Raw genomic sequence first — 11,989 nt, 5'->3', positions numbered from 1 at the left:
TTGTCATTCTGGGTACTTGCTCGATCTGGATGGCAAGGTCGTGTAAGGTACGGAGAATTATTATTATTATTATTATTATTATTGTTGTCATCATCATCATCATTATCATCAACATTGACTATTATTATTATTATTATTATTATTATTATTATTATTATTATTATTGTCATCATCATCATCATCATCATCATTATTATATTATTATTATTATTATCAATATTATTATTATTATTATCATCATCATCATTATCATCATCTTCAACATTATTATTATTATTATTATCATTATTATTATTGTCATCATTATCATCATCTTCAACATTATTTATTATTATTATTATTATTATTATTATTATTATTATCATCATCATCATCAACATTATTATTATTATTATTATTATTATTATTACTTGCCAAGCTACAACCCTAGTTGGAAAACCAGGATGCTATAAGCCCAGGGGCTCCAACAGGGAAAATAGCCCAGCGAGGAAAGGAAAAGGTGAAAAATGAAATATTTTAAGAAGAGTAACATCATTAAAATAAATATCTCCTATAGAAATTATATAAACTTTAACAAAACAGGAGGAAGAGAAATTAGATAGAATAGTGTGCCCGAGTGTACCCTCAAGCAAGAGAATTCTAATCCAAGACAGTGGAAGACCATGGTACAGAGGCTATGGCACTACCCAAAGAATAGAGAACAATGGTTTGATTTTGGATTATTATTATTATTATTATTATTATTATTATTATTATTATTATTATTATAAAATAGCCCAGCGAGGAAAGAAACAAGTGAAAAATAAAATATTTAAAAATAAATATCTCCTATAGAAACTATATAAACTTTAACAAAACGAGAGGAAGAGAAATTAGATAGAATAGTATGCCCGAGTGTACCCTCAAGCAAGATCATTTATTTCATTAACCGGAAGATAATTTATTATTAAATCTTGGCTAATATTTATAAATTCATATCTGACTCACAGAAGATCGAAGGATGTCTTCAAGAGCCGTTCCTGCAGTGTCAGCAGGAATGTGTGGAGACGTCTTCAGGCTTCGAGTGCGTATGTCGACTAGGTTACGTCCTCGACTCTGATGGGTTTAGATGCAATGGTGATTATTTTAAACCTTTTGTGTGAAGGATAATCTATAATTTAGTAGGATATCTCCAATGTTGGGTTATTGAACTCTCTTTTTGATTACATTTATTACCTTCTAATAGAAAATTACCTTTCTAAAAACTATAAATTGACAAATAGAAATAGGATTATCAGGCAATGAACTTGACCTTTGTGTGAAGGATAATCTATAATTTAGTAGGATATCTTCGATTGTTGGATTACTGAACTCTCTTAATTAAATTTATTACATTCTATTTGAAAATTACTTTGTGAAAGCTATAAGTTGACATATAGAAATAGGATTATCATGCAATATTTGATAATTTTTGTCACGGTAACCTTTGTGTGAAAGATAATCTATATTTTGATTGGATATCTCCAATGTTGGATTACTGAACTCTCTCTTTAATTACATTTATTACCTTGTATTTGAAAATTACATTTCTAAAGCTACATATTGACGTATAGAAATAGAATTATCAGGCAATGAACTTGACCTTTGTGCGAAAGATAATCTATAATTTTAGTAGGATATTTCCAATGTTGGGTTGTTGTAACTCTCTCTTTAATTACATTTCTTACCTTCTATTTGAAATTACCTTTCTAAAGTTATAAATTGACGTATAGAAATAGGATCTTCATGCAGTGAATTATTTGATAATTTTGTTAGAGAAATTAATTTAATTGGTAATTTATATGTACAGATGGACACCTGGAGTCCCCTGTCACACCTCGCTCTGAGGACGTGCACCTTATAACACATTACTGCACAGAGAGTTCCTATCTCTCCGTACACTATCTGTTTGGTTACTCGTCGCGCAGTAAGGGCGTGAGGTGCACCAAGGGCCCATAGCACAGGTCAACCCACGGGCCGCTTGAAATTTTAAAAGTTTGCGCATCCGTGGTGTCAACAGGTTCAAAAGAGGGTCCCACGCTGAACCTATGGTCAGTCTTTAATGAGCAGCCCAGGAGGTCAGACATCCATCTCTCTCCGACTCAATTTGTCTCACAGCCTTGCTCTGTCTCAAGGTCATATTGGCCCCAAGGCCTAAATTTCCAAATATGATTATTGAGAGGTCACCATTGTATAATTATAAATCGCCTCCATCATAACGGTAATAATTAATAATAATAATAATAATAATAATAATAATAATTAATAATTAATAATAATAATAATACTAAAAATAATGATAACCATAATAATAAAAACAATATAATAATAATATAAGGAGTATAATTATAATAATAGTAATAATGGTATCAAGAGTCAAAGAATAATAATAATCATAGTAATTTATTATTATTATTATTATTATTATTATTATTATTATTATTATTATTATTATTATTACTATTATCATTATTATTATTATTATTATCATTATCATTATTATCATTATTATTGTAATACTCCTGATATTATTATTGTTATTGTTGTTGGTGGTGGTGGCTGTTGTTATTATTATTATTATTATATTTATTTTATATTAATATCAAAAGTATAATAATAATAATAATTAATAATAATAATAATAATAATAATAATAATAATAATAATTAATAATAATAATAATAAAAAATCATAATGATAATAATAATAATAATAATCATCATCATTTTAATAATAATAATAATATAATTAAATGAGATTATGGACAAGCAGTCAGAGAGAGACAGAGGAGAGAAAGAAAATGTGAGAAAGAGGACACGTGCTCTTCTTTAGATTGCCCAGAGCTTCTCTCCGGACAGGGGCTTCCGATTGCCTTGGGGGATTTTTTGACGGTGCGTCTAGTCACGTGACTCAGGTGTCGAACCATCTGACGTCACATTAATAACGGCCATCCGAGCGAAAGCTGCGCGTGGGTTGACCTGTCTATTCTACTGGGCCTTGAGGGTGCACTTCCTCAGAGTCGTTTGCCAGGATTTTTTGTGTCCAACTGTACCCAACGTGTAATAAAAAAAAAAATTGCTAAGGTTTAAAGTCCATGTGGACCTCTGGTTTCAGACGTAGACGAGTGCCTGAAGGACAACGGAGGGTGTGCCCACCAATGCCACAACACAGAAGGATCCTACAGCTGTTCCTGCATGGAGGGTTATGAAATGACAGACGAAAGGGAACTGTGATAGTAAGCTTTTCACTTTCCCATTCGTAATAGTGTTACGTAAATCTATCATACAATAATGAATCTTCTGAAATATGTCATTAAATATAGCAAGGAACAATGACATATTTGTTTCTTAAGGTTAAAAGGCCGCTCAGGAATGGCAGAGGCAAGGGGACAGTGAAATTTCCCTAGCAAGCAGGACAATGCCCTAGAAACTAACCATATATACATACGATCAGCGACCAAACCCCTTCTCCGCCCGAGCAAGGAGAGCCAGACAATGGCTGCTGATGACTCAGTAGATAGAACCATAGGCCCTCCCAACCCCCCTTCCCCATCTTTAGCTCACAAGGATGGTGAGATAGCAGCGACCAAAGGAACTAACGAGTTTGAGCAGGACTCGAACCCCAGTCTGGCATTCACCAATCAGGGGACGTTTTCGAAGTTATTTAGTTTTGCTTACAAAGGTTTGGCGTATGACGGTAAACCTAATTAATATAATTAATTTACTTTTACCATATGGGGTTAGTGAGGTGCGATATAGTGCTTCATTAAAGGGGGTTTGCAGTGTCTCTTAAACTAGAGTACCACCTTAAGACTTTTGCACCAACTGTTAAGGTTTCTTCAACCTCGTACCCGCTAGTTTTCTTCCAAACTTGTAGTCCAACCTTTTAAATTCTACTTTCTACTGCTGTTATCTATCTTATTATTATTTACCAATTGTTTTAGAGTAAATATATTATATATTTGTGTTGATATACTTCCGAAACATACTAAATAGATTAGCTCTTAGAAAGAAAAGCTAGATAGTAGAGTGAAAAAGTATAGCATTTATAACAACCTACACTGTTAAAAAACCGTAATTTTAAACGGAAATTCTCCGTAAAAATATACGGTTCTTGGCCGTATTTCAGTAAATACAGGCGGCCGTAATTTTTACCCTACTTTGTTATTATCTTTTACGGGTTTGGTGACCGTAATATCACTCCTTAACGTCAAGTATATCCGTTGTGAAAAATGGTAAATGCCTGGCAACATTTATTCCAGGATTTTTACCGTTTTTACGGCAAATTTTTAACAGGCGACCGTAATTTTTACTGTATTTTTATTATCTTTTACGGTTTGGTGACCGTAATATCACTCCCTTTACGTCAATATATCCGTTTTTAAAAACGGTCAATGCTTGGCAACATTTATTCCAGGATTTTTAACGTTTTTACGGCAAATTTTTAACAGGCGACCGTAATTTTTACTGTATTTTTATCATCTTTTACGGGTTGGTGACCGTAATATCACTCCTTAACGTCAATATATCAGCTTTTGAAACGTGTGTGTGTGTGTGTGTGTGTGTGTGTGTGTGTGTGTGTGTGTGTGTGTGTGTGTATTATAGCCCCGAAAGAAGCAATGAAAAGACTTTCGTCCAGGATTTTATTTATTTATTTATTTTTTTGTTTTTTTTTTTTTTTTTTTTTTTTTTTTTGCAAAGCTTAGCTTTTAACAGTGAATATATGTCACCCAGTAACATCAAATCTCTCTCTTAGTCATAACAGGTCCAAAGATAAGCAGCCCTGATATGGAGGAGTTCACGGAATTATCAGCTTCTTCGAGGCATGACTTCAAAACGATGACCGAAGACATCATCTTCACGTACAAGCCAATTGGACCTTTGGAGCGGAGGAAAATTTCCCCGAAAAGTGAGACTTTGAGATCTGTTATTATTATTATTATTATTATTATTATTATTATTATTATTATTATTATTATTATTATTATTACTAGCCAAGCTACAACCCTAGTTGGAAAAGCAAGATGCTATAAGTCCAAGGGCTCAAATAGGGAAAAATAGCCCAGTGAGGAAAGGAAACAAGGAAAAATAGAATATCTTAAGATCAGTAACATCATCTAAATAAACATTTCCTATATAAACTATAAAAACTTTAACAAAACAAAAGAAAGAGAAACCAGGTGGAATAGTGTGCACGAGTGTACCCTCAAGCAAGAGAACTCTAATCCAAGATAGTGGAAGACCATGGTACAAAGGTTATGGCACTATCCAAGACTAAAGAACAATGGTTTGATTTTGGAGTGTCCTTCTCCTAGAAGAGCTGCTTACCATAGCTAGAGAGTCTCTTCTACCCTTACCAAGAGGAAAGTAGCCACTGAACAGAGTACAGTTGTTAACCACTTGGGGGAAGAAAAATAGTTTAGTAATCTCAGTGTTGTCAGGTGTATGAGGGCAGAGGAGAATCTGTAAAGAATAGGCCAGACTATTCGATTGTATGTGTAGGCAAAGTGAAAATGAACCGTAACCAGAGAGAAATGTTTGATGGTTATGTTTTGGGAAGGAAACGCTGACTGTGATTAATTGGTATTATTAATTAAACGAAAATTAGGTTGCATACATTTTTGTACATATACATATCTAGATATTTAGCAGTTCATATTTGACTGGCTGCGTACGCTATTCTTAAATAGTTAACTAACAAAACAAAAATTTGGTGGCATACATATATTTCTTATCATTATTTCTTTTCAAATAAAATGTTTAAAAGCCTTATCTTTCGGCATACACATATTCCTTATTCTTATTTTTTTAAATTAAAATGTTTAAAAGCCTTATTCTTTCGGCATACGTACATATATTTCTTATTCTTATATTTTACTTTTTAGATAAAAAGTTTAAAATATTTCTTTTCAAATAGAATGTTTAAAAGCCTTATTCTTTCGGCATACACATATTTCTTATGCTTATATTTTATTTTGTAGATAAAAAATTTAAAATATTTCTTTTTAAATAAAATGTTTAAAAGCCTTATTCTTTCGTCATACATATATTCCTTATTCTTATTATTTCGGCATACATATATTTCATATTCTTATACTTTATTTTTTAGATAAAAAGTTAAAAATATTTCTTTTTAAATAAAAATGTTTAAAATCCCTATTCATTCGTCATACATATATTTCTTATTCTTGATTTTTTTTAAATAAAATGTTTAAAAGTCTTATTCTTCTATTCTTTCGGCATACATATATTTCTTATTCTTAATTTTTTTTGTAAATAAAATGTTTAAAATCCTTATTTTTTTATTCTTTCGGAATACACATATTTCTTATTCTTAATTTCTTTTTAAATAAAATGTTTAAAATCCTTATTTTTTTTATTCTTTCGGAATACACATATTTCTTATTCTTAATTTCTTTTTAAATAAAATGTTTAAAATCCTTATTTTTTTTTTATTCTTTCGGAATACACATATTTCTTATTCTTAATTTCTTTTTTAAATAAAATGTTTAAAATCCTTATTTTTTTTTATTCTTTCGGAATACACATATTTCTTATTCTTAATTTCTTTTTAAATAAAATGTTTAAAATCCTTATTTTTTTTTTATTCTTTCGGAATACACATATTTCTTATTCTTAATTTCTTTTTAAATAAAATGTTTAAAATCCTTATTTTTTTTTTATTCTTTCGGAATACACATATTTCTTATTCTTAATTTCTTTTTTAAATAAAATGTTTTAAAATCCTTATTTTTTTTTTATTCTTTCGGAATACACATATTTCTTATTCTTAATTTCTTTTTAAATAAAATGTTTAAAATCCTTATTTTTTTTTTTATTCTTTCGGAATACACATATTTCTTATTCTTAATTTCTTTTTAAATAAAATGTTTAAAATCCTTATTTTTTTATTCTTTCGGAATACACATATTTCTTATTCTTAATTTCTTTTTAAATAAAATGTTTAAAAGCCTTATTATTTTATTCTTTTAGCATACACATATTGCTTATTCTTATGTTTTTGCAAATAAAGTGTTTAAAAGCCTTATTTCTTTCGTCATACATATATTTCGTTATTCTTATATTTCATTTCTTAGATAAAAAGTTTAAAATATTTCTTTTAAATAAAATGTTTAAAAGCCTTATTCTTAAGGCATACATAAAATTTCTTAATCTTATATTTTATTTTTTAGATAAAAAGTTTAAAATATTTATTTTTAAATAAAATGTTTAAACCCCTTATTCTTCTATTCTTTCGGCATACATATATTCCTTATTCTTATTATTATATAATTAAGATGTTTTAAAGTCTATTTTTTTCGGCATACATATATTTCTTATTCTTAATTTTTTGTAAAACACAATGTTTAAAAGCCTTATTATTTCGGCATAAATATATATCTTATTCTTAATTTTTTGTAAATAAAATGTTTGAAAGCCTTATTCTTTTATTCTTTCAGCATACACATATTGCTTATTCTTATTTCTTTTTAAATAAGATGTTTAAAAGCCTTATTCTTTCGTCATACATATATTTCTTATCCTTATCATTTTATGATTAAAATGTTTAAAAGCCTTATTTTTTCGGCATACATATATTTAATATTCCTATTTCTTTTTAGATAAAATGTTTAAAATATTTCTTTTCAAATAAAATGTTTAAAAGCCTTATTCTTTCAGCATACACATATTGCTTATTCTTAATTTCTTTCTAAATAAAATGTTTAAAATCCTTATTCTTTTATTCTTTCGGCATACATATATTCCTTATCCTTATTATTTTATAAATAAAATATTTAAAATCCTCATTCATTTCCCTACAGTAAATGAAACCGTCAACTGCCAAATAGGAAATGGCGGGTGCCAACATAAATGCGACGACGGACCGGAAGGTGGCGTCTGTACTTGCCTTCAAGGATATGATCTTCATATAGATGGCAAGACATGTCAGGCAAGTGTGAGTTATTGTTAAAAAAAAAGGAGTCTCTCTCTCTCTCTCTCTCTCTCTCTCTCTCTCTCTCTCTCTCTCTCTCTCTCTCTCTCTCTCTTAAAATTTAGTGGGTTAATGCTTCAGCAGTGTTAGATTGTTTGAATCATTTGAGCATATGTATATATATATTATATATATATATATGTGTATATATATTATTTATATATAGAAATATATATAAATTTATATATATATGTATATATATATTATCTATATATATAGAAATATAAATAAATTTATATATATATATATATGTATATATATATATATATATATATATATATATATATATATATATTATATGTATATATATATATATATATATATATATATATATATATATATATATATGTATATACTGTATATATATACAGCACACATACATACATACATACATACATACATATATTTATATTTATATTTATATAACCTACAAATATGCATAGAGACACTCATGCAATAATTCAATCAACCTAAAAATATACCATTCATTCTTTCATTATACAAAATATATAATAAAATCAAGCATTTCCAATTCTCCCCCCCCCCCCCTCTTTTCAGCCAAAAACCTGCCGGGACCAAGACCCAGACCGTAAGTGTCAGCAAGACTGTTTTGACAGCGATGATGGCTACGTGTGTGTCTGTCTGTCAGGATTCAGTCTTGGGATTGATGGCTTTTCGTGTCAAGGTAATTAAGTTAATTTAATTTGGTTTGCTTTAGTTGTTAGGTATGGATTCGTAATTTTGTATTTACGTTTATGAATGTATCATTGTGTATGGTATGCGTATGAGGTGTGTGTTTATGTTGTATGAATGCATATATATAATGTCATATATGTATGTATGTATTTATTTATATATATGTATATATATATATATATATATATATATATATATATATATATATATATATATATATATATATATATATATATATATATATATATATATACAGTACAGTAAATATAGATATATATATACATATATATATATATATAATTTATATATATATATATATATATATATATATATATATATATATATATATATATATATATATATATATATATATATACACATATATATATGTATATATATACACATATATATATGTATATATATACATATATATATATATATATATATATATATATATATATATATATATATATATATATATATACACACACACATATATATATATATATATATATATATGTGTGTGTGTGTGTGTGTGTATGTGTGTATTATAGCCCCGAAAGGGAAAATTAAAAGACGGTATGAGTTAGTACTTTCGTCCATTAATGTGTGTGTATGTATGTATGTATGTATGTATGTATGTCTGTATGTATGTATGTATGTATGTATGTATGCGTAAGGAAATTGAACTTATAATTCATATGACTAAAAACGTCCCATCCATAAGTGATAAATTAAGTGTCATTGCTTTTCGTATTCGTCATTTGTAAATCAGGAAAATATAATTTCAAAGAAAACGAAAACTAAGAATAAAAAAGACGAATATCTTTAAACCCCCAATTTATAATATATTATAAAAACTGATAATTTATATATTTTTTAAGCCTCCTTTTATTCCTGCCACAGACATAGACGAATGCTCTGAGGATAACGGAGGCTGTGAACACACATGCAGCAACACAGATGGATCCTATAATTGCTCCTGCAGGAAAGGTTTCCAGTTGCAGGATGAAACGAATTGCAAGCGTAAGTATCCTTAAATGTGTTTGATGGGAGTTTTTCCAACAAAGTCCTGAGTGACTTTTCAGAACAGGCATTTAATTCTCTATAAACTTTAAGAAGGAATAAACTAGCCTCTTTAACATGGTCTTCCGCTGTCTTGGGTTAGAGTTCTCTTGCTTGAGGGTACACTTGGGCACACTATTCTATCTTATTTCTCTTGTTTTGTTAAAGTTTTTATAGTATATATTTTACTGTTGTTACTCTTCTTAAGATATTTTATTTTTCCTTGTTTCCTTTCCTTACTGGGCTATTTTCCCTGTTGGGGCCCCTGGGCTTATAGCATCCTGCTTTTCCAACTAGGGTTGTAGCTTAACATTTAATAATAATAATAACAATAATAATGATAATAATGATGTTAAAGTTTTTAGTTTATATAGGAAATATTTATAATTTTTATAGTTTATATCTTACTGTTGTTACTCTTCTTAAAATATTTTACTTTTCTTTATTTCCTTTCCTCACTGGGCTATTTTCCCCGTTGGGGCCCCTGGGCTTATAGCATCCTGCTTTTCCAGCTAGGGTTGTGGCTTAGCAAATAATAATAATAATAATAATAATAATAATAATAATAATAATAATCCACTTCTCAGTACAGTACAGTATTATTATTATTATTATTATTATTATTATTATTATTACTATCCAAGCTACAACCCTAGTTGGAAAAGCAAGATGCTATAAGCCCAGGGGCTCCAACAGGGAAAAATAGCTCAGTGAGAAAAGGAAATAAGGAAATAAATAAATGAAGAGAACAAATTAACAATTAAATCATTCTAAAAAAAGTAACAACGTCAAAACAGACATGTCATATATAAACTATTAGCAATGTCAAAAACAGATATGTCATAAATAAACTATAAAAAGACTCATGTCCGCCTGGTCAACAAAAAAGCATTTGCTCCAACTTTGAACTTTGAAGTTCTACTGATTCAACAGTATATAGTAATGAGTACTGCTTAGCTTTCCATGTCATTAAAGTGAAGTACTGTACACTTTTATTTACTCATATCCTCAGTGAAAGAAAACGGGTAGTGTCATCAGTGTACCTGAAATAATGCACTGTAAGCATTGCTTGAAATTCATTGCAATATCCTTTTAGCACCTGGCTGCGTCAATAGACGTAGCAGGAGACAATCTTTTTCTTCTTCTTCTTCTTCTTCTTCTTCTTCGTCTGCATCTTTCCCCACTTCTATGTGGGGTCGATGTTTCTGGCTAGCTTTCTCCATCTACCTCTGTCCCACACTTCATCACCGGTTAATACCTTCGATCGAAGGTCATCCTTGATACAGTCCATCCACCTTCGCTTTGGTCTCCCTCTCCTTCTCGTTCCCTGTACCTCCATTTCCATCACTCTCCTCAAAATTTTATTATTATCATTATTACTTGCTAAGCTACAACCCTAGTTGGAAAAGCAGGATGCTATAAGCCCAGGGGTTCCAACAGGGAAAATAGCCCAGTGAGGAAAGGAAAAAGTGAAAAATAAAATATTTTAAGAAGAGTAACATCATTAAAATAAATATCTCCTATATAAACTATATAAACTTTACCAAAACAAGAGGAAGAGAAATTAGATAGAATAGTATGCCCGAATATACCCTCAAGTAAGGGAAATCTAACCCAAGACAGTGGAAGATCATGGTACAGAGGCTATGGCACTACCCAAGACTAGAGAACAATGGTTTGATTTTGAGAAGTGTCCTTCTCCTAGAAGAGCTGCTTACCATAGCTAAAGAGTCTCTTCTACCCTTAGCAAGAGGAAAGTGGTCACTGAACAATTACAGTACAGTAACCACTTGGGTGAAGAAGAATTGTTTGGTAATCTCAGTGTTGTCAGGAGTATGAGGATAGAGGAGAATATGTAAAGAATAGGCCAGACTATTCGGTTTATGTGTAGGCAAAGGGAAAATGAACTGTGACCAGAGAGAAGGAGCCAATGTAGTACTGTCTGGCCAGTCAAATGACGCCATAACTCTAGTGGTAGTATCTCAACGGGTGGGTCGTGCCCTGGCCAACCTACTACCCCAAGAGGAAAGTGGCCACTGGACAATATACTGTTCATCTTTTCTCACGACACGACCATACCACCTCAATCTACTTTGTTGGATCATACCTGATAGATCTTCTACCATTATTATTATTTTATTATTATTATTGTTATTATTATTATTACTACTACTAGCCAAGCTACAAACCTAGTTGGAAAATCAAGATGCTATAAGCA

At 29.8% G+C, this 11,989-nt stretch overlaps 1 pseudogene; it reads left to right on the top strand.

The window, feature by feature from the left end:
- Positions 1–989: 989 nt before the first annotated feature.
- The window catches only part of LOC137636971 (multiple epidermal growth factor-like domains protein 6), a 25,838-nt pseudogene continuing 14,838 nt past the window's right edge, over positions 990–11,989 (top strand).

Source organism: Palaemon carinicauda, unplaced genomic scaffold, assembly GCF_036898095.1.
Source record: "Palaemon carinicauda isolate YSFRI2023 unplaced genomic scaffold, ASM3689809v2 scaffold471, whole genome shotgun sequence".
In the NCBI taxonomy this organism is placed as follows: Eukaryota; Metazoa; Arthropoda; class Malacostraca; order Decapoda; family Palaemonidae; genus Palaemon; species Palaemon carinicauda.
This window is presented reverse-complemented; position numbering and strand designations above follow the sequence as displayed.